Below are 21,959 nucleotides of genomic sequence, written 5' to 3'. Positions count from 1 at the left end.
TCCTCAGAGCTTGTAGCAACTCCTCAGAGTTTTTATTTCAATTCACTTGTCAGATTTGTAAGAAATCAATTTATTATACTGAATCAACTCCTCAGAGTTTGTATGAAGTCAATTCCTCAGAATCATTTGTAATGAACCAACTCCTCAGAGTTTGTATGAAATCAATTCCTCAGAATCATTTGTAATGAACCAACTCCTCAGAGTTTGTATGAAATCAATTCCTCAGAATCATTTGTAATGAACCAACTCCTCAAAGTTTGTATGAAGTCAATTCCTCAGAATTGTCTGTACCAAATCAACTCCTCAGAGTTTCATCTCATTTAACTCCTCAGAGTTTGTTTTAAATAAATTCCTTGGAACAACTTGTAATGAATCAACTCCTCAGAGTTTTATATGAATTCAATTCCTCAGAATTGCTTCCTTCAACAACAAATCTCGATTTGTTCTGAGAATTCGAGTAACATTCATTGTTTTGCAAATTCCTCAGACTATGCTCTCATGAATCTTTTAATTTATTAACCTGTTTTCTTTGAAAAAATATATATATATTTTTTTTTACAAAAAATAGTCCTACGACAAATGAAATTCTAGTACTGCAACATTCATCGCCATTGCAATAGGGAAGTATGCGTGAGTTTGTTTTGCTTGCACGTGCCAAAGTGAGACTGTATTAGTAGAAACACTGTATGTTTACTTCTGTAAGGATCTTGAAAACAATAACCTGGCAGCCGTACTCCACGAAAGGTCACCGAACCTCTGCGAAATAAAAACCTTTCCGATGCCACCCGATGATGAACCGTATACTTCCTACGCCGAGCTCCAACCGGAGCGTCTGTCAAATAACTTCCAATCACTTTTCAGCTTAACTTTTACCACTCCTCATAGAACTTATCCTATATCCTCAGAAAATGCTCTAACTCCGCAGAGTTGTGTAACAGCAAAATAGATTTCTTGACAAATTCCTCAGAAAATGCCTCTCAGAATTCTGTAACAACAAACCTCGGTTTGTTTTGAAGATTGAATTACTCCTCAGAGAACACAGAATATCCGCAGTAAATGCCCCAACTCCTCAGAGTTTTGTAACAGCAAACATAAACTACTTTGCAAATTCCTCAGAAAATGCAACAACTCCTCAGAGTTAAGAAAATTCTTCTCTCCTTCATGAAGTTTTAAGCTGAACTCTCGGAACCAAGTATCTGCATCGAATTTAGAACAATTATTTTTTTCATTAAAATTTTGTAATTCATTCAGATTGTCAACGTAGCCCTACGTCAAAACTGCCTTCCAGAACCAAACCAGTCGGTTTGGAAATCTAAAAATAAAAGGTAAACAAACACAGCAACACAACGCCCGGCTGCATCCGGATGGGGCATCAATCATCATGAAAAATTAGGTTCCTGTTGGCTTAAAAGACTTAAGAACTGTTCACTTTTTTTGCTGAATTTGACCACTTTCCGCGTCCACAAGAACATCTCCCGGCTGCAGCCTTGCGACCAACGCCACCATCCAACTCTAATCGGTCCTTTTTAGGGCCACCAATTTTCTCACGAAAGAGTTCTTCTTGTTCATCATTCCCACCAAACACTACCACCCCGAAATAACGCCCTTAGCTGAATTCCATCTCCCATTCATGATCATATTCCGTAAATCTATTTAAAGAATATAGCTAATTTTTCAAATTAATATATGGAAAACCCACATGTCCACATATCTAAATTTTACGTAAGTCTACGCCATTCCGGTTATGTCTGTGACATAACTACTTTGACTTTTTTGTTTTAGTTTCTTGTTTTTTTTTCACAGTTTCTCACTGTGGATTAAAAATTACGATTCATCAAGCATAACAAAAAACAAAAAACTGTTTTTTAAATATTTTTTGAACTAACTAAAAATTGCTGTTTTGGTATATATTGAAGTAAAGATTATCACCAATTAACAGTATACACAGCTAAAAAAGTAGTAATCCAGCTGCGTGTAAAAGGCCTGGGTGTAAAATAAATATTGCATTATTTTATGCAATTTTATGTGATTTTACACCCTGAAATATGTAGCCCATCAGTATGGGAAACCTACTTGACCGAAATGTCAAGCAAATATATGCGTTTATCCTTCCAACTTTACATCGGTCTGATGGCCGAGTGGGCTAAGGCGCCAGTCCTCACTGTTGGTGCTGGGTTTGAATCCCGTCGGTTGCAACTTTTTTTTGTGTTTGCAAAAATTGTACATGCAGTGTGTAATATTAAGTGTTTATTTTGACGAAGGTGATGTGCATGCTTTTGCATGCGATTTTACAATCGGATTTTTTGCTGTGTATTTAGCAAATTCTATGATTGTAAGCTTGAAAAACATTGTTTTCATTTCCAATTTTCCCGGGTTTTGAATTTCCCGGGAAACGGGAAAAATAATTTTCAAATCCCGCGAATTCCCGGGATCCCGGGAATTTTTTTGAACAGTCATAAATTATATGTTCTACAAGTGTTAAAAAGAACTCTAGATTTATTGAGGTTTACTGAGTTGGTTGAATACGACAATTGCTGAAAAAATCAAGTTTTGCAACGAGTTGCATAGTAATTTGTTGCGGTTTTTGAAAAACACCCCTATTGAATGAAATTTGGAGTCAAATGTCCATGTGTTTAATGTTCAAATCAAAACAATATTTGAAAGTATTACTTTTCCATACAAGTGCTTGTATTCATTCTTGAAATAAATAAAATTATTAGGATTTTATTTGAAAGTATTCTGCTATCAAAATAACATATCAGATTTAATAAACAGTTGTTTACATTTAAATTGAAAAAAAAAATCTTATGTTTAACCATGATATGAAACATAAACAACTTCACTGGCGACGAGCCGTAATTAGTCGATGCTTCCTCATCACTTAACAATGTTCATCAGTTTGTAATCGTGTATGTGCCGGGCAAACAAAGATAAAAAACTCCTACCAATACTTATCTGAAAAAAGTGAGCCATCTATAAATAGAATCCGAAACCGCGTCCGCTTGTGTTTGATTGAACTTGAAAGCACCAGCTGGAATATTTCGTGTCAAATGCATCGACTTTGTCACGTAGAAATGTATCAATTTCACTGTGCCTGTGCTGGAGGACAAATCGATGTTGATAAGATGTTGTACCATTGGAACATTTTTAAGAGGCAGAAACAGAATGAGACCAGACAGAAACCAGACGAAAATCTTAACGCAATTCAAGCAAAACTCGTTCACTTGCCCAAATAATCTCAAACATCTAGAATCGAATAAGTACTCCTTCTTAAACGAAGTCGTCGACAAGAAGAAAAAACCGAAAACAAGTGCGTACTCAGTGTCTGAATATGGAAGTACCCATTAAAACAGATGATCTTCTCTTCAAACATTAAGTGATCATCACACGGCGAAACCACAGTTTGTTTGGCTTCAGTTTGAATAATTTTATTAGCATAAACCCACATCTTATATTGGCAATATTTACAGATCTGACAGCAAATGGAATCCAGAAATGTTTGACAAACAATCTTATTTTTGTGCTCTAGAACAAAAATGTGAGTTTCTTTATGGCTGATGCAAACTGCCGAAATTTGAAAATATTTGCTTGTCTTTTTCATATTATTTTTTTTGAAGTGAAGGATTTTGCCTTCCTCACTGAGGTAAAGTTATAATCTTGCTCTAAAAATGGACATTCTAATCTATCAGAAATCTAATGTCAAACGAGTCCAAAGATCGAAGATCTGGCAAGCCTGTCTCAAGTTATGATCATTTAAGTGTTATTTACGTACTTTTCTGAAGCCGTACACTTATCTGTACGAAAACTATGTCCAGATCCATCATCCGACCTATTGATGGATAGGTAATCGAAAGTCCTTGCAAACGTTGCCCATATTAGTTAAGCAGTGAGGGAGGCACCAGCCACTTAGGTGGATCAAGTCAGTTTTTTTTTTGAATAGTGAAGCAGTTTTTATTGTAGCTAAGTTAAATATATTCCAACCTAAGACCGTTGCTCCGCTCTTCATATAGTTTATAAGTTAGTTTTAACGTATCCCTTTTCCCTTTTGTAAATGTAGAACCTTCTACATATCGACGTCGTCGTGCTATCATGTCGCACCCGCCATTTTGACGTTCCGAGAAAAACGCGTTTTAATGTTTGACCTTGAATAAACAAAAACGAAAGCACGCAATGTAAACAATAAAAAACACGTTTTGTTTGGTTGACTATTCTGTGCATTGCCCCCATGTTTGGTTGTATTTGGTTGCCGGAGTCTCGATTTATAATTACAAATGTTTACGGTAGTCTAACTTGTACGTGCGTCAAACACGTTCTGACCTGAAATTGAAATCCCTTTGGCCAATTGTCGCACTTGTTTAAATTTTTAGGGAGTGACAAGATAGCACGACAAGATTGAAACTTCTTTCATATGAAAAGTGACAAAAATCCGCGGAGCCTTTTTGGTTTTTATTGAATATCTCAGGATTGAAATCGAATTTTGGGGATCTGTGAAGGTCAAAATGTGAGGAATTGTGAGCTGCACAAAATGGCGTTCTTAACTCAATTTGGCCCAAAATGCACGTATGACAAGTTAGCACGACGGCGACTATTTGAAATCAGTGAATAGCGAAAGCTACAATATTTCATGAATAAATGAAAGTTTCTATTATTTAAAACTGAGTTGAAAAATCACCGATTGTGAGTGGACACTCAATACAATTTTTAACTGAACTAAAAAAAAATCCTTAGACCGTTGCATTATTTTTCAAAGTTTATATCACATGAAAGTCATGGGCCGAGGCCTAAGGAGGGGGAGTTATGCGGCCAAGGTGAGTGTTATGTTTTTTGAAAAATTTAGTTTTTGAGAATAAATACAAAAATTTCCATTGAGTCCACCCTATCACGGCGTAGATCACCCTAATGAGAAAACCAAAAAAGGTATAGGTTCAATTGTTTGCTCTAATCTCTTCAATCTCTAATCTTACATAATACCGGTCTAATTTTTTTGGCCAATGAACCCCCAGAATAATGTTGAGCTCGATCGGATTTTTTTGCCTTCCTCACCTTACTGAGGAAAGGCTATAAAATCACTCAAAAAATGAACTTATTAATTTGACCTCGCAGACCCACCTTCACGTATACATATCGACTCAGAATCATGTTCTGAGCAAATGTCTGTTTGGATGTGTGTAGGTGGGTGGACAAAAAAATTGTCACTCGATTATCTCCGGACTGGATGAACGGATTTTGACCGTATTAGTCTCATTCGATCCGTCTTTGCGTCCCATAGGTCTCTATTTAAAATCAGCAAGTTTAGTTAAGTACTTCAAAAGTTATGCTAAAAAAACGATTTTGGCGTATGTCCGGAAGATTGTAAAAAGGGTGGTTTTTGCAAGAAAACCTATCATGTTATACATTTTCAGTCTTTGGGATAGGTTTTCTTGCAAAAACCACCCTTTTTACAATCTTCCGGACATACGCCAAAATCGTTTTTTTAGCATAACTTTTGAAGTACTTAACTAAACTTGCTGATTTTAAATAGAGACCTATGGGACGCAAAGTCCTTTACAATGAGCTTGAAACACCGAGGATCTGACAACCCTATCAAAAGTTATTAGAACTTAAGTGTTATTTATACACTTTTTGGAGGCCGTATCTCAGATACTGTGATAGAAATATTGTCTGAATCTTCCATGCGAACTATCGTTGGATAGGTTTTTTTTATCAGACCTTGCCGATGAGCCAGAAATATTGAAGGTCTGCGAACCCTATCAAAAATGAGTAATAAAGTTGATTTGTTAAACATGTTAAGGGGGAATGCTGCTATTTTTACTGAATCTATTGACTTTATGAATGTGAGGAAGGCACCAACCACCTAAAGGTGGATTAAGTAACGTTTTTTAGTTTATGTTCTCTACAAATCTGGAGTTTTTTTTATGAAAAGGTCCAATAAACCAAATTTCCAGTTTTTGCTTTTTGAGTGTTTTTGAAACCACCTTTAGTCAGGGGTATTAAAAAACACCCAAAAAGAAAAAAAAACTGAAAAATTAGTTTAGACCTATTAAAAAAACTGCAGAAATGGAATTATACAAATTGAAATGGAAATTAAATTTTGGAAAGCTAAGCACCTAGCGTGTTATTCAGATTATTGATTATAATACACCCAAAACTGGCAGCGCTAGTCCGAGAGAATGATGGTCTCGAGTCGAGAGAATAGTGGTACCATTCACGGACGCAGAGAACACAGCTCGAGATGGGCGATAGAACTATTCTCACGAGGTTCATTTGCAAAAAAAGTTCATCCGTCAAACAAAAAACCAAAAGTGTCGACAATGGGAATCGAACCAGAGACCTTTGACAAATCAATCCAATGACTTAGCTGCCTCGGCCACCACAGCTTGGTGACCAAGGAGAAGTCAGAAGTCGATGTATGACACTTGTTGGAGATTTATTGATTCAACTAACGAATGAACTCATTTGTTATGATGGTGTGAGTTGGTACAATTATTCTATCGATTTTGGCACTGAGCCCTCAATAAATTTTGAGAGAACGATTATCTCGACTCTGAATTTTGGGTGTAGCTAACATTTGGGTCACGGTTTCATTTCCATGACATTAGATAATACATTGATATATAAGTTTCAAACGGTACTGCCACAAAACTGAGATTCGGGTTGAGATGTAGAGAGTAAACGAAAAGTAGCTGCACGTATTCCAGCACAAACTCTCACGTACAAGTTTTTCGTACAATCGGTTCATCCTTCTGTTGAGAAGAACAGTAGATATTGGAAAAACCACATTCGATTCAAACCAATCGAACAACGTGAAAACAGAATCTGTTAACATCATTCGATTTGTGGTCCAATGATTGATTGTGGTGGTAATTAGTGTCGGATGCAATTTACGGCTAAACTTCTGTTTGTGGAGGGAAAGTATCAAGTTCCGTTTTTTTTGCTTTCTAAGAAATGTCTAGATGATTCGATTAAGATTCAAACTGCTTCATAGAAATACTTGAAGTGTATGGCGTTTTATTCAATTACAATTTAAGAAATCCGAATTTATTTATCGTCTTTATCAAAATACGTTATAATCAGTTTGTATGAATTATTTATTCTATTCAAAGGCTACCTAATGTCTAATTCTGCAATATTTCAAGAAAAGTAAATACCTCCTTTCCTGCAAAACATTTTGGTTGCACTTCATCTTTTATAGCTACTGTCACCGGAAGTAGATCCAAGGAATGGGAAAATCAAACAGAATCCACTTGACATTTATGGGAAACATGGCACGTTTCATGGCAGTTAGTACACAGTAGTAGTACGAGTGTGTATGTGTGTAACGGGGAATCGTTAGTCAGTCGATGTGTTATCGATAGATAGACGGACCTTAAGTACACACACACACACACACACACACACACACACACACATGTTGGTATCGTTCCCCCCACCGAGGTGGCCACTTGCAATTTACTTATCTGTCTTTTTTATTTCCTCCACATCACAGTTTGAGCTCTGTTTGTGATGATGGTGGATTTTTTTTTCATGATGTTTAGGTTTTTACAACCCATTGAAGGACTCACACTCCGGTGCACACACCCACATTGTATTGTTAGAGTGTTGAAAAAGTAAAACACCCTCTTAAGCCATCAAGTGGATTTCGCTCCAGTTCGACTCAATCAATATTGAGTCTGCTTGGTACACGAAGAAAACCGATTCCATCTTTACTATCGATACTGAAAATAACCACCGATTTTCAAATCAGCAGATGGCGAAGGAGGGGCATCTTCTCTTAATAGCAGTTTAATTTTTATGAGAGAAATTTATTTTCAAGAAACAAGGTTTGATTGACTCAGACCACTTGCTCGTTCAGGTGCCCAGTTAGTGTACCGTCATCTGAAGTGAATCGGGACACATAGGGTGAATTGGGACAGCGGTTTTAGCCATGTTTTTGCAAAATATTTGATATGTTTGATTGATTTTGGTTAGAATCAGAGAGACACAATAAAAAATTAGTCCAACGGTTTCCAAATTTAAAGCTGTTTGGAGATATCCTTTAGCGTTGTTTGGTTTTTCATCTAGCCGCCATTTTTATGCCATCTTAAATATATTAAATAAACCAGATTCAGACACAGGGAGGTTGATTCATCAAAAACTTGCCTGTTACACGATTTTCTTCTTGCATCGCTTTTTCCGTGTTTTGCAATTCTGTTATTCGTTGAATCAACGTCATCGCTGTCGTTGATTGTTGATATAATCGTAATCGTAAGCGGAGCCATCGTTGATTTAATCGTCAACGTCAACGGAGGCATTGATTTAAACGGCGTTGATTTTTAGTTTGCTAGAGTTTTGTGAGGAAAGAAAGCTTTTTTTCAATAAAGTATTGATTGGGAAACATTTTCAAATAGATGTGACATAGTTGTTTGGGGATCTGTATGTACAAAGAGGACCGAAGTGTTCGAATTTTTAACGCCCTAGCTAATTGCTGGTATCTTTCATCTCCACTTTGGTTCCCAAGTCTAATCAGATTTTTTCTTATGTAAATGACATGGAGGACGGACAATTGGGAACCGAGATATGTTCGGATTTTCCCCTGAATTATTGTTCCGGCGGGTTCAGTAAGAGTCTCACGTGGCTAAATATCGACAGAATTTGTTTTTCTATGAGGCCGAGAGAATAATGACCTCAAGTTGAGAGAATAGTGGTTCCATTTATGGACACAGAGAACACAGCTCGAGATGGTCGAGAGAATTATCCCCTCGAGGTTCATTTGCAAAAAAAAAGTTCATTCGCACAACAAAAGTGGGCCACCACAGCTTAGTGACCGAGAAATCAAAAGTCGATGTGAAATTTATTGTTTCAATCAATGACTGAACACATTTGTTTTCATGGTGTGAATTGGTAGCATTATTCTTTCGATTTTTACGCTGATTTCTCAATAAATTTTGGGGGATCGATACTCGCGACGCTGAATTTTGGGTCCTTTTCAAATAAAAAATAGAGGTTTAGCCGTTTAGGTGTAAATTACATTATCTGTGTCTTGTAAATTTACACATTTTTTGTTCTGTATGGAGACTAAAATTACAAAAAAAATGAAACTATGGTGTAAGTAGAAAACATAAATAATCATCAAAATCACGTTTAAAAACAATTTCCTGAAGTATTTTGATTGTTCCACAAAGTCATCATGTCATACAAAATATTTTAAATCGTCTTCCTAACCCAGTTCAGTCCATTCATCTAGCACGGCTCTAGATTTCAAACCGCACCAACCAATTTCCAAGGCCATCGCATCTGACTGCTCTCTTCACTCGAGGTGGGTTCAAAAGAATGAACCATTCTTTTTTTGAGTTTTCAACGAATAAACCAACGTAATATTTACAAAACATCACTGTTTATCTTGGTTCTACTGAAAACGCAACGCACACATCTTCATCACCGCAAACGCGTCGCCGTCACTCTTTTTTAACTTTTTTCTCCCTCACTGACAGATCGCGTATTTTTTTTCCTCACCGCTTGAACCATGTGCGATGAGGCTGCGCGCGCAAAACGCTCACTCACTTGTTGATGTTCTTTCGAGGGAGGGCATAGATTCGAACTGTGTGTGGGGCAGCAGAAGCAGTAGCAGCGCACACTTTGCACTCTCAAAGTTCAAAAAGAAACAAACACTAAACGGCGGCGCCGTGCCGGTAAAAAAATACGAGATTGTCTAAAAATGAGCTGAAATTTCTCTTCCTCGCTGCCGCTATCGGTTGACATTGAACTTATGATTCGCCGGTTTCGCTTGGGATTAACTTTTGAGTTATGAATTAAAAAAAAGTTCATTGGGTACGAAATTAGAATCTGAACCACTCACTTTCAATAATGGACACCAACGATAAATTATTTTGCTACCCAAAGTGTTTGCCTCTCAAAAAAATAAATGTTGCGTACGGATTTAATGTGTGTTCAAATTTAAGATCAAGGTCAAATTTGAAACATGTGATGTAACAAACAAACTACCGCAGGTAGGCATGTAGGCATGATAAGCGTGATTTGCTAATGGTATTTTTCTCTCTCCAAAAATACGGAATAAAAAGAAAATAAATTTAAGAATACAAAATCCTTTTGACATGATTTTTTAAAAAAATCGAATGGATCAGAAATCAGAACATTTGCTTCCAAGACAATCAAGATTGATTGCTGAAAAAATTAAGCAGCAAAAGTGAGTTTCCCCCCTAATACGTTTCACAAATTGAGTTTCTTTATTCATTTCTTTTGAAAGGGCTTGACACAGGAATTATACATGACGTGTAAACTTTGTTGATGGTGACATGAGATTTGACGTAATCGTCTTTTTCAATCTGTCACTTTGAGCATGATTGAACAGTTAAAATATATTTTGAAGTTTTGTGAAATTTCGATGCACAGGTCAGTAATTTTTGTTTCCCAGAACTTTGTTTTTGTACGAAATTGAGCGGTTCCTGAAGTACAATTCTTTTTAAAACAATGAAAACGTGGCAAGTAATTTTTGTCAGTCTTTTTGTAATATCTAAGCCTATTTCCTAAAAAAAAACAAAAAAAACGTGACATCGCCTTAAAATTTGACTTTTAAACTTAAAAAAAATATATTGAATCGGCGTGTAGTATTATTTAAGTATATTTTTTTCAGAAAGCCCGTCAAATTTCTTTTCCTTTGACCACTTTTTGCAACGGCTTCGAGATACAGTAATTTGGCCAAATACAAAAAAAAAATTGAATAACTTACACCATTCTCAAATGTTATTTTCGAGTAAAATTGGCTCCACATACACAAAAATGGTTTATATAGGCCTAGGATAACATGTCTATAAAGTTTCATTGAAATCGGAGAGGGACTTGACTAAAATCACTCATTTGAAATAGAGACTTATGAGACCCCACGGTGGATCGAATGAGACCAATACGGTCAAAACCGTTCATCCAGTCCAGAGATAATCAGGTGGCAATCTAGGTCTAAGGTCTTATAAGGAAGTTCACTTTTGAAGTGATGTTATAGCCTTTCCTCAGTCAGGTTAGGAAGGCAATAAAGAAATTTAAAAAAAACAGATAATCGAGTCTGGACTGTATAATCAACCGGAAACAACTCTAGAGGTTTTTTTTTCGAATAAGTCCTATAAACATATGAGACACATTACAGTAGTTGTATAACTGGGCTGCCTTTTAACTGGGCTCTCGTTCCGTTCCGTAGCCCATTTAAAAAGCAGACAAACGTCAAAAAATCAAAACAAACCGAAATGACCGAGGGGTTTTTTTCAAACTTATTTTTGATTTCTAGTCACAAATAAAGAAGTATGAACAGTAAGCAAAGCAATGCAATCCACTTTAACGACCCCCGGGTCTTTTGTAGGCTCTGTTGCAAGTTTCTGCGTCCGAAGGTTATGTGTGGTGGGTCACCCAAAACCTCTTTTACGCAAATGGACCGACGTTTTACTTCCCCATCCGATAGAAGGCCAGGAGGATAAGGCGGGAATCGAACCCGAGCATGGGTAAATAACAAGGGAAATGCGTAATAATACCTTTATCAGGTATCAATACCAAATTTTGGTATTCCTGGACCCTTTAAAATTTGTCTTAAGGATTATGCTAAATGTGCTATCATACCAAGTTAAGGTAAGGTATTGCAGAATTTGTCAATGGTCGAACACCACATTTTGGTATTCTTTTGGTATTAAAGTGTTTTATCAAATTCCTCTGAAACTATGAGAAAATTTTGACCAATTTTGACAAAATAATTAATTTTGCGCTAAAATGATGTCTCAAAGCGAATGCTTTCATTGAAAACCGGAAATTTCAAACTTGATTTTAAACATTTTTGATATATGTGTGTGTGTGTGTGTGTGTGTGTGTGCAACCAACCAAACGGGACCACGCGGTCGCTTCTTACAAATTGAGTTGTTTCCATGTATTTTTCAATCTACATTCTATACATGCAAATAACTCGCATAGGCATTTGGAAAGTGTTAGCTCTGTCGAGCTTCGGTGACCCATTTCTACGCTGGCTAGCCGAGCGCGAGGTATTTCTGCTTTATCGACAAGCCCCGCCCTGAAGAACGTTTGGACCAATCGGATTCAAACGTTATTTAGAACTTCCGAACCCTTGTCAAATGGACAAGGACCCAGCGCGTATATAGTTGATAGTAACAGTATTCCTAATTCCAGTCATAGCTCACCAAGTCGCGAAGGCATAGTGGTTAGCATTTTTGCTTACCAATCCAAAGGATGGGGGATCGAACCCCGACTCGAGCGACTTTAATTTTTCGTTCATGTTCAGAGTTTCAAGATTTATATTTCCTATACTTTCTCGTTGGGAGCAGATGGGAATCGAACCCAGGACCATTCGCTTACAAAGCGAACACCGTGACCAGTCAGCCACGGCCGCTCCCCTTTAAACATTTTTGATATACCCCCTAAAGAAATGACTTGAAATTGTGGAAAATTTTCTAAGTCAGGATGGCACATTTTGGTATTATTTTGGTATTGAAAGGTTTCATCAAATTCCTCTGAAACTATGGAATTTTTTTTTATAAATTTTGATGAGAAAATTAATTTTGCGCTAAAATGACTTGAAACCTAGAAATGTTAAAGCTGATTTTCATTTTTTTTTAAATATACCCACTAAGATTTTTTTTTTAAAACGTTGAAACTTCTCTAAGTTGGGATAACCAAATACTTCGAAAAACGAGTTAATCGACAGATTATTGAATTTTGGTGAATTTCAATCCAGTTTCATTTTAATAACACTTATTTTTCAATCTTGTTATTTTTCAGAATCTTCAAGAACTTCAAGCAAATGCATTCGATGAGGTGAAGAATATCACTAAGAACAACATGGAATCATCAGGTGAGTAGATTTGGCTGTTGCATATGGATCATTTCCGTTTTTACACTAACTGCAACTGTTGCACTAAAAATGGTATGAAAATACCAAATTTTGGTATTACTCGTGCAAATACCAGCGACCAAAATGTGGTCTTGGTTGCCCAATAATAGATGGTAAAATACCATGAAATCATACCAAAATCATGTATGTGGAAGACCACCATACCAAAATCTGATTTTCCAGGGGCGCGGGAATACCTAAAAATAAAACCATGGCAATGCCAAGTTTTGGTATTCAAGCAATGTTCAATGTTTTATTTTGAGGTATTATTTTACCCTTGGAATAAATGGTTTGGTATTGTTGTGCCATTCCACATACTAGACTTTGGTATGATTTCATGGTATTTTATCATCTATTACTGGGCAACCAAGGGCACATTTTGGTCCCTGTTATTTGCCCAAGTAATTCCAAAATTTGGTATTCTCATGTTATTTAGCCGTGCTCGGGACTATACCTTATAGGACAGGGGTGCCTAACCTTTTGGCCCTGCGGGCCAGGCCTAATTTTCAATTTTCATATGATTGGGTTCTTTAAAAGCAAATACATAAAAAAACTAGTGTTGCAAATATGATTCATACATCTTGATTTTAAAAATGAATAATAGACATTACATTCAAAAATGTGTTTATTTGACTTATTTTAATTGTTGTTTGTTTAAAATTGTATAGATATTGTTTTTGACGATTGCAATCAAATATCACATCCGAATTTCAATGATCGTTGCAATTTTTTGAAGTTTTTGATACATTTTTTAATATTTTAAAAATATTTCCAGCGATCTATTATCAGTATGAATAATTTGATTTTTAAACTTTTTGAAAAAAACTTTATCACTGAAAAGTTGTTCTGGAAAAATACCTAAGTTTTGCTTACTTATTTATTCAAAAAAAAGAAAATAGAAAAAAAAAACTTCAAATTGAAGTAAACACAGTTAAAACTGAAAGAAAAAACATTTAGTCTCTTTTTGTAAATTTTAAGAGAACAATCCAAGTTTTTTCATAAATTTCACAATTTTACGAAATGGATTATTTTGTTTTCCTGCACAATTTAAAAGTTAGTTAAAAAATATCAATATAAAAATTATAAGAATTAAATTCAAACATGAAGAATGTTCTTATAATATGTAAAAAAATGGTATCCAGCTTATTTTTTTAATTCATACAATAATTTTATTTATTTAATACTTCATGAACAGCATCAAGGGCCGGTCATAGAAATATTTTAAAAAGCAGTCGCGGGCCGGATGAACTGGCTTCACGGGCCGGACGTTGGGCAGGCCTGTTATAGGACCTCTTCAAAACAAAAAAAATCTAGAACTTTGAATGCATTTTCCTGCGTTGATAACGCTGACCTACCAAAAATGACAAAAATGACAGCACAGGCTCAACTCTAAGGGAAGCATGCAGTTTGGGGTCCCCAGAAACACAAGCAATTCGATTGTTTTAAAACTCTTTAGACAGGGCCGAATAGTTTTCCCCCATTGTTTGTATGAAGAATTAGGGAGGTTCAACGCTGTTGCATACACGTAAAAATTGCATGCAACATGCGGGAGTAGCGAATATCACTGACTCTCCATACAACCTTGGGGAAAAACCATTCGGCCCTGTCTAAATATTTTTGAAAAATTCAAAGTTTTCGTAGTTCTGGGGACCCCAAACTTCATGCTTCCCTTCGAGTTGAGCCTGCGCAGAAATTTTGTTGGTTGATGTAATTATATTTAGCATAAATATTTAAGATCGTTTTAAAATAAATAGTTTTTTTTGTTAAATTTGAATGTTAAAAGTATTTTTTTTCAAAATTGGATGGAAGTTGCAAAACATCAAAAAATTGGCCCTCCCTAATCTCATCCATACCAAAAGATGCCCCTATCAATCTTAATCATTTGCTCCGAAGACACCAAAGCTCTAAATCCAAAACTATGGCCACTATTGAATTTGTTACGCTAGATTTCAGTTTCAAAGAGCATAATTGTACAAAAAATTGAACAGGCTAAACTGTAGCGATTATTGTGTGTGCTTTTGGCTTTACGATAATGTCTAGTCATGCCACATTTTCATTTCGCGGGATTTACAGGTACAATATTGTTCCATTTGCTAGGCTGTGCTTTGAAGCAAAATCAACTATCTTCCCAAACATGGAAAAAAATATGGTTTCTTCTTTAATTGTGCCACTATAGCCTAAACGCAGAATAAAACAAATAAGTTTTTTAAAGAGAACCTAAGAATTGGTTATGTATGCTTCTGCTCATTTCAGAAACCCAAAAACTAAACAAATCATAACAATAGTCCACTAAAACTTACAATCACATTCAGCGTGAACCAGCATCAACAATCGAACTGCACCTCAGGGTTGAAATCACACAACCGGAACCGGTTTGACCTTCACCATACTATATGACTCGTCTATTTATGCTCACTTTTGGGGGGAAGGTCACACGTGAAGGGTTCACCGAACACCCGAACTAATTCGACCAGTTGCGCTGACGCACACTTCAAAGCGGCAATCTCTTCTGTTGCTGCTCGAACCATTGATCACTCATTATCACTAACATTTCGCACACTTGAGTCGCACCAACAAAGTGGCCGAAAAACGCGCGAACTTGATCCTGCTCGTTATCATTGCAGCGATACGCGAAATTTTGTAATACAAACAAACGGGCAGCTTGAACGTCACCACACGTAAGACACTTTTGCTGTCAAGACAGCCCACGATGACCGGCACCGCGGAGTTCCAATCGTTTTACCCCAGAAGCTGACGTTAAACGCTCATCATGCAACCTCCAAATATTTTTTGTACTCCACCATTGACGGCTGTTTGGACGCACACAATAACAGCTCATAAATCATCTGAAGGGTTTCGCAGCATAATTCCACAACCTCCAATTCACAACCACGTTTCCGCCGTTTCACACGTGAGTGATGACCAGTAAAAAAAAACTCTCAAGTGATCCCCTTCCTCGAAACCAGCCACTTATCACTGAGAATCACTGCGAGAAAAGTCGCTAGTCGTAAAATTTTCTCCAAAAATTCATCTTCTCACTCAAGAATTCCCGCGCCAAACCCCAACGGAGAACTGAACGACCGAAATCCCGAACCGACCGCCGCCGTAGTAGACGAAGTACTGAATGGGACAAGCCGACGAACTTGGTCAAAAGAATCGTTCAGGAACAGGCAACAACAACAACAACACCAGCAGCGATGTGATACGGCGTGACGGTGAGTGAGGCGAGGGCGCGATGCTCCCCGTGAGGTGATGACGTCGTCGTCGTTCTCTCATCCGCTCACGCGAGCTTGTTTCTTCTCATCTCATCTTTCACGACTGAACCCGGCGACTCGTGCACAGCATCGCATAATGAGAACGGAGAGCGTGCTGCTGCTGATGTTTGGTGGTGGGTGGCCGGGAAAATTGGAATGTGTTATGCGTTTGGAAAAGGCAATTATGAGTTTGTATTCTTTGCATGTTTCTTATGGGAGTTTTGATTGCGGTAGAGTTGAGAGACAGTTTCGGTAAGGAAACCGTGGCTGAAGGGAAGTTATAAGCGACCATAGGAGGTTAAATATTTCTGAATTCCGATGACGAATGACCATTACGGTGTAATTAAATGAGCACAGCAATTTTCAGTTCCTTTTGGGATCCTAAACAGCTCCCCAAAGTTTGGGAATGATTAGTTTAGTCCCCACTTTGCGCAAATCGAATCATTGTTCTATGGGAATTTGTATGGGGAAACCCATTTTTTGGAATTTGATATTTATAAAATTCACGTTTCATGCGTTTTCAAAACCGGACTCGCATAGTAAAAAGTTGTAAAGCACCTTTTGTGTAACTGATTAATACATTATTCTCAATCACTCCCGAATGTTTTTTTTTTTTTTTAAATTGAAATAACAAGCCAACATATGAATGAAAATAAAAAAAAGGTTTTTTAAATGCATTATACGACAGACTAAAAGTTTTTGCAATCATAAGTTTTCAAAACATCGAAGTATTGACGAAAATTGAACAAAATTTCAAAATACATGCTAGAAATGACATACAACGCCGGAAAATTTGCCGGTTTGCAATTCGACGTCGTCGTGCTATCTTGTCGCACCCGCCATTTCGACGTTCCGAGGAAAACGCGTTTTAATGTTTGACCTTGAATAAACAAAAACGAAAGCACGCAATGTAAACAATAACAAACACGTTTTGTTTTGCTGACCATTAGTTGCATTGTCTCGAAGTTTGGTTGAAGTTGGTTGCTGGAGTCCCGGGTTATAATTACAAATGTTTGCGGTAGTATAACTTGTACGTGCGTCAAACGCGTTCTGATCTGAAATCCCTTTGGCCAGTTGTCACACTTACATCAATTTTCAGGGAGTGACAAGATAGCACGCCAAGATTGAAACTACTTTCATATGTAAAGTGAAAAAAATGCACGGAGTTTTTTCGGATTTCGTTGAATATCTCAGGATTGAAATTGAATTTTGGGGATCTGTAGAGGTCAAAAGAGACATTGTTAGCTGCACAAAATGGCGTTCTTTACTCAATTTGGCCCAAAATGCACATGCGACAAGTTAGCACGACGGATTGCCTCAACCATCTCGCCTTCGGACACCTAGTTTCGAGTAGGAATCTCGTAACCGAGAACGCCAAGGCAATACTGTAGAGCGAATAATTTGATTTTTTAGGTAGGGGAAATATACCCATTTTCACTAGCCAACCGCAAATGCCCCACCATCCTCAGAAGTTTGTTCTAAATTTGATCAGGGGATGTCCATAAGCGACGTAATATTCGAAATGTCCATATTATTGCCCTACTTTCCTCAAGGAGCTGGGCACGCTACTGCCCATTTTAAGCCTTACAAGCGCTTACTAATTATTTACATGTTTCGGGATTATTTTTCAAGTGAGTGACTAACTAATGTGCAAAACTGGAGTTTTTTTTGAAAAGGTCCAATAAACCAAATTTCCAGTTTTTGCTTTTTGGGTGTTTTTACAACCGCCTGGAGTCAGGGGTATTAAAAAACACCCAAAAACCAAAAACTGAAAATTTGGTTTATTGGACCTTTTCAAAAAAAACTCCAGAAAAGAACATTTTGCCGGTAGTTGGAAGCAATTTTATATCTTCAGCGTTTTGAAATCGTTAGCGCAAGTGGAAAGATATTGATGGCGACTTTCGTTAAGAAGTTAACCTCTCATCTTGCTTGTGGATGTGTTTGCAACCAAAATGATGAGAAATGGCCCGCAAAATAGAAATGATGGTCAAAAGTGAATTAAATTTGATCTTTTTGACCAGTAAATGGCATAAATTTGCTTACTGACTTGAGGCGCTGCTGTTGCTGGTAAGTTTATTGTATTTTTGGAGCTTTAATCAAGCATCAAACTCTTCATATGACAAAGATAGGTGCTTGATTAGAAAGGGTATATTTCCCCTATATGTATTTTGAAATTGATAAAAAAACATCACAAATACCTTTTACTGAAAATGCAAATTGAAAGATATTTTTAAAATTATTCCTGAAAAATCTGTAACTTATTAATTGTTTTTGGTCGTTAACCTTCTAGAAGTACCGTCAGTGGGGGTGACATTGGGTCTGGGGGCAGAGATTGGGTCAAAGTGATTTTTTACGGATTTTACCATTTCTCAGGTTCTTCTCAATAAAACTCAATTCTGTTAAAAGGGTTGTGTAGGGGACATCTTAAGATGACTTAGCTGAGAAAAACTAGTTCCTAGAACAAATTCTGTCATTTTGACAGCTGTCTAAAGTTGAGGTACCGTTTTGTCCAAAAATGACCTCTCGAAAAATCATTTTTCTAATATTTTTGTTAGAATTGCTCGAAAACTACTCAAATGTTTGAAAATCTCCACATCAAACATTTTATCGTGTCAATACGATTCCCTCGAACAAGAAACACTGTTGGATGACTTGTTTTTACCATATCGATGTATTTGAGCATCATTTTAGTTTCATTTGACCCAATGTCACCCGCTCTAAGGGGTGAGATTGGGTCAATTTTCAAACTATTGGAATTTAAGGTAGTGTTCATCAAAATCCATCATATTTAGGGAAAATGCTAGTAAACTATCTAAGAATAAATCTACGTTGATAGATTTTCGATGCTTTTTAAATTGTTTTTGTTATTAAGAAATTACGAGAGGTGTATCGTTTTTTGACCCATAGTCACCCCCACTGACGGTAGCGTATTTTGGCCTCCTTTACGCGAGTCCTTACAAAGAGTGGACATAGTATTTGTTTTTTAAAGAATATAATGCTTTTAAAAATAATTCTAAATCAAATCAAATTATTCGCTCTACAGCATTGCCTTGGCGTTCTCGATTACGAGATTCCTACTCGAAAGTAAGTGTCCGAAGGCTTGATTGTTGAGGCAATTGCAAACCTCTTTTTACACCTTAGCTTCCATCCACCCCGGGATTCGAACTGACGACCTTTGGATTGTTAGTCCAACTGCCTACCAGCGGCTCCACCGAGGCAGGACCCAGGGAGACGACTCCTATACCTGGACTGAGCTAACGACCTAACCTTTTTAGGTTAGTGCGGGGCCAACATTTACTTCCCGTCCGACGGAAGGCGTGATCAGACAAATCTCGTCTCGAAAAATGCCACCGGGACCGTCTGGGATCGAACCCAGGCCGACTGGGTGAGAGGCAATCACGCTTACCTCTACACCACGGGTCCCAAAAATAATTCTAGATATATATATTTTTATATAGTTTCTGTTCTTGATCTGTTTTCATGCACGGATGACATTCAAATAGATAACGTCATCTCTATCGTCAGTAACATTAATAGGATTTCAATCAATATTATAACAAAAAAAAGAAAGAATCCATAAGCACATGACGCCGTGGGCTAGCAAGACTGGTTCTCTTCCGCATTATTTTTTCATAAAGGTTGTCCCTTTTATCGATGCCTTGGTAAACAATTCCAGGAAAGGATGGCAGATAGCTTTAAGAACTGCTGTCGTGTTTTTAACTTGTGCTCAGATCATTTTGACATTGACTTTTTCCGTGACACAATCAAAATACGCTTCTTAAATTACATAAAATCCCATCCCTTACCTGACGATACACACGTAGATTTGAGAAGCTGTGATATTCATGTTAATTAATTGAGGTAGTTTTAAGAGTGACCCCGTGTTGTATCTTTTGAGTTTTGTGTACTTGTTGATGTGATAAGATCAGCTGGTTTTGTGCCTTTTTGAGAAAGTGTCTTGAACAATATCAGACACAGCTCAAGGAAGCTTTTGTGCACCTCAAACAAAGAAAAAAAATAACTGCTGGTTTCAAATGCGTAAATCTTAAAATATTTATGACTAATAAAAATCTGATAAAAATCTTGCTTTGAAAATTGAAATATCAATCATTGTTAAAAATATATTTTTCAAATATTAATTTTACCAATTACGTCGTTATATTTTTATTTGAAAAACATTATTTTGATTACAGTAATTTTAGGTCTTTGGATTTGTATGTTTGTTTTGTTGTTTCCTAAGTCAACTAAATAGTTGGCAAATAAAATGATGGTGATGGTTTGGTACGCATCTACACACAAATGTTTGGGAATATGTTTTAATAGTAATAATAAATTTGAATTAAAAATGAATACGAATATTTGATCGTAATTTCAAATGAGCAAACACGAACTCCACACAGTTGTTGTTTCCTGGAAGCATTTTTTTTGCAAAATACCATAATCCCAATTTATTTATCCCACATTTCGGTCAATCAAACCAAAGCACGAATCGGTAATTAGTGGAACGATGTAAACACTATCGATTCGAGAATAATTGAGGAAAACAGCGGTAGAGTTGATCGCAGCTTAACAATCTTGAGCTTAAGCAAAAACAATGTTCAAAAATAGAAATTTTCGATTTCAATTAATGCTTTACTTAGTACAATAAGCAACTATTTCGAAAAGAAGTTGCTCGCTAACTTTTATTATATTCATTGAAAGTCAATCTTCAATTCGGAGCCAATTTCCAAAATCAAGAAATGAACAACCACGTCTTGTATTACAGTCACTCGCACAGCAACGAGACAACTTACTCCGAGTTTGGTTATCACGCGGAGTCACCAAACTCACTCACATTGCTACACAGAATGCTACTTGAACGAAATCAGACTCGAAAAAAAACATGATAAGAAACCGGGGCCAGTGCAGTTGTCTGCGATAAACACGTTGATACCTACAACTTTGAGCTTCTTCTGTCTGAACAGGTGTTTTGCAGAATGTCAAAAATATTTCGATTCTGCTCTGTCTCTCAAATGAACGGCGGCTTTATTTTGTTTGTTTACCAATTCGTTTCCTCCGCGAGGACTAGTTTGGATTGCGCGGGATGAAAACAAGAGCTCGCGCGGATAATTAAATATTTACAATTGCCCGATTCGATGTTTATCGTCATTCAGCTGCATGCGAACCCCAGGTTGAATATATCTGAGAATAAATCAAATGGATGCTGCTGCTGAAACACAAGGCCATTGAGATGTACGACGACGGTGCCTGACGGTCACATTTTCCCCGATTGAACGTGACCCGCCCACGCACCGGATAACGCAATTCGAATTCACCTGCTCACCGTCAAATCAAACGGTATCAAATTGAATTTTGTTATTATTTAGGGGAAATGAGGGTATGATAAATTATTGCTTACGAAATCAAAATATTTCATGGAATGTGGAATGTGGTGATTAAGAAATGTAAATTTTGTTATATATTTTTTAATATGTTGCCTCATTTTCCTTATTGCAAATCGCGGTGACTATAATGAACTCAATACCGAGCGTGTGCAGTTTGAAGGCAATTTGCTATCTATTTTTCTCTTTATGCTTTGAGGATTATGCGGATTACAGGATGAATCAGCTATTGATTCACAATTCTCAGATTTCCAACGATCCGTGCTGTTCGAATTTGTCATTTCAGCCAATCAAGCCATAGCGAGCAATGCTTTCTATTTTCAGACAACTCGGGTATTGAAACAACAAGAGGTGTCAGAATCCTTAGAAAATTATGATTTATAGGAATATTTGGCTTTTGGTAAAAAAAACCAAGCGGCCCCATATGGAAACCTTTCGTTTGAA

The 21,959-nt window shown here is 36.9% G+C and overlaps 1 protein-coding gene across 1 annotated transcript in view; it reads right to left on the bottom strand.

The window, feature by feature from the left end:
• LOC120422359 (atrial natriuretic peptide receptor 1-like) overlaps positions 1–16,003 on the bottom strand; it is a 258,080-nt gene extending 242,077 nt beyond the window's left edge. Inside the window, exon 1 of the mRNA XM_052710917.1 lies at positions 15,181–16,003. The gene's annotated coding sequence lies outside the window, so the exon portion shown is untranslated. The remainder of the gene's footprint in view (positions 1–15,180) is intronic.
• Between the last annotated feature and the right edge of the window lie 5,956 nt (positions 16,004–21,959).

The sequence above is a fragment of the Culex pipiens genome, chromosome 3 (genome assembly GCF_016801865.2).
Source record: "Culex pipiens pallens isolate TS chromosome 3, TS_CPP_V2, whole genome shotgun sequence".
Taxonomy (NCBI): domain Eukaryota; kingdom Metazoa; phylum Arthropoda; class Insecta; order Diptera; family Culicidae; genus Culex; species Culex pipiens.
The sequence above is the reverse complement of the archived record's forward strand: the minus strand, read 5'-3'. Positions and strand labels throughout refer to the sequence as shown.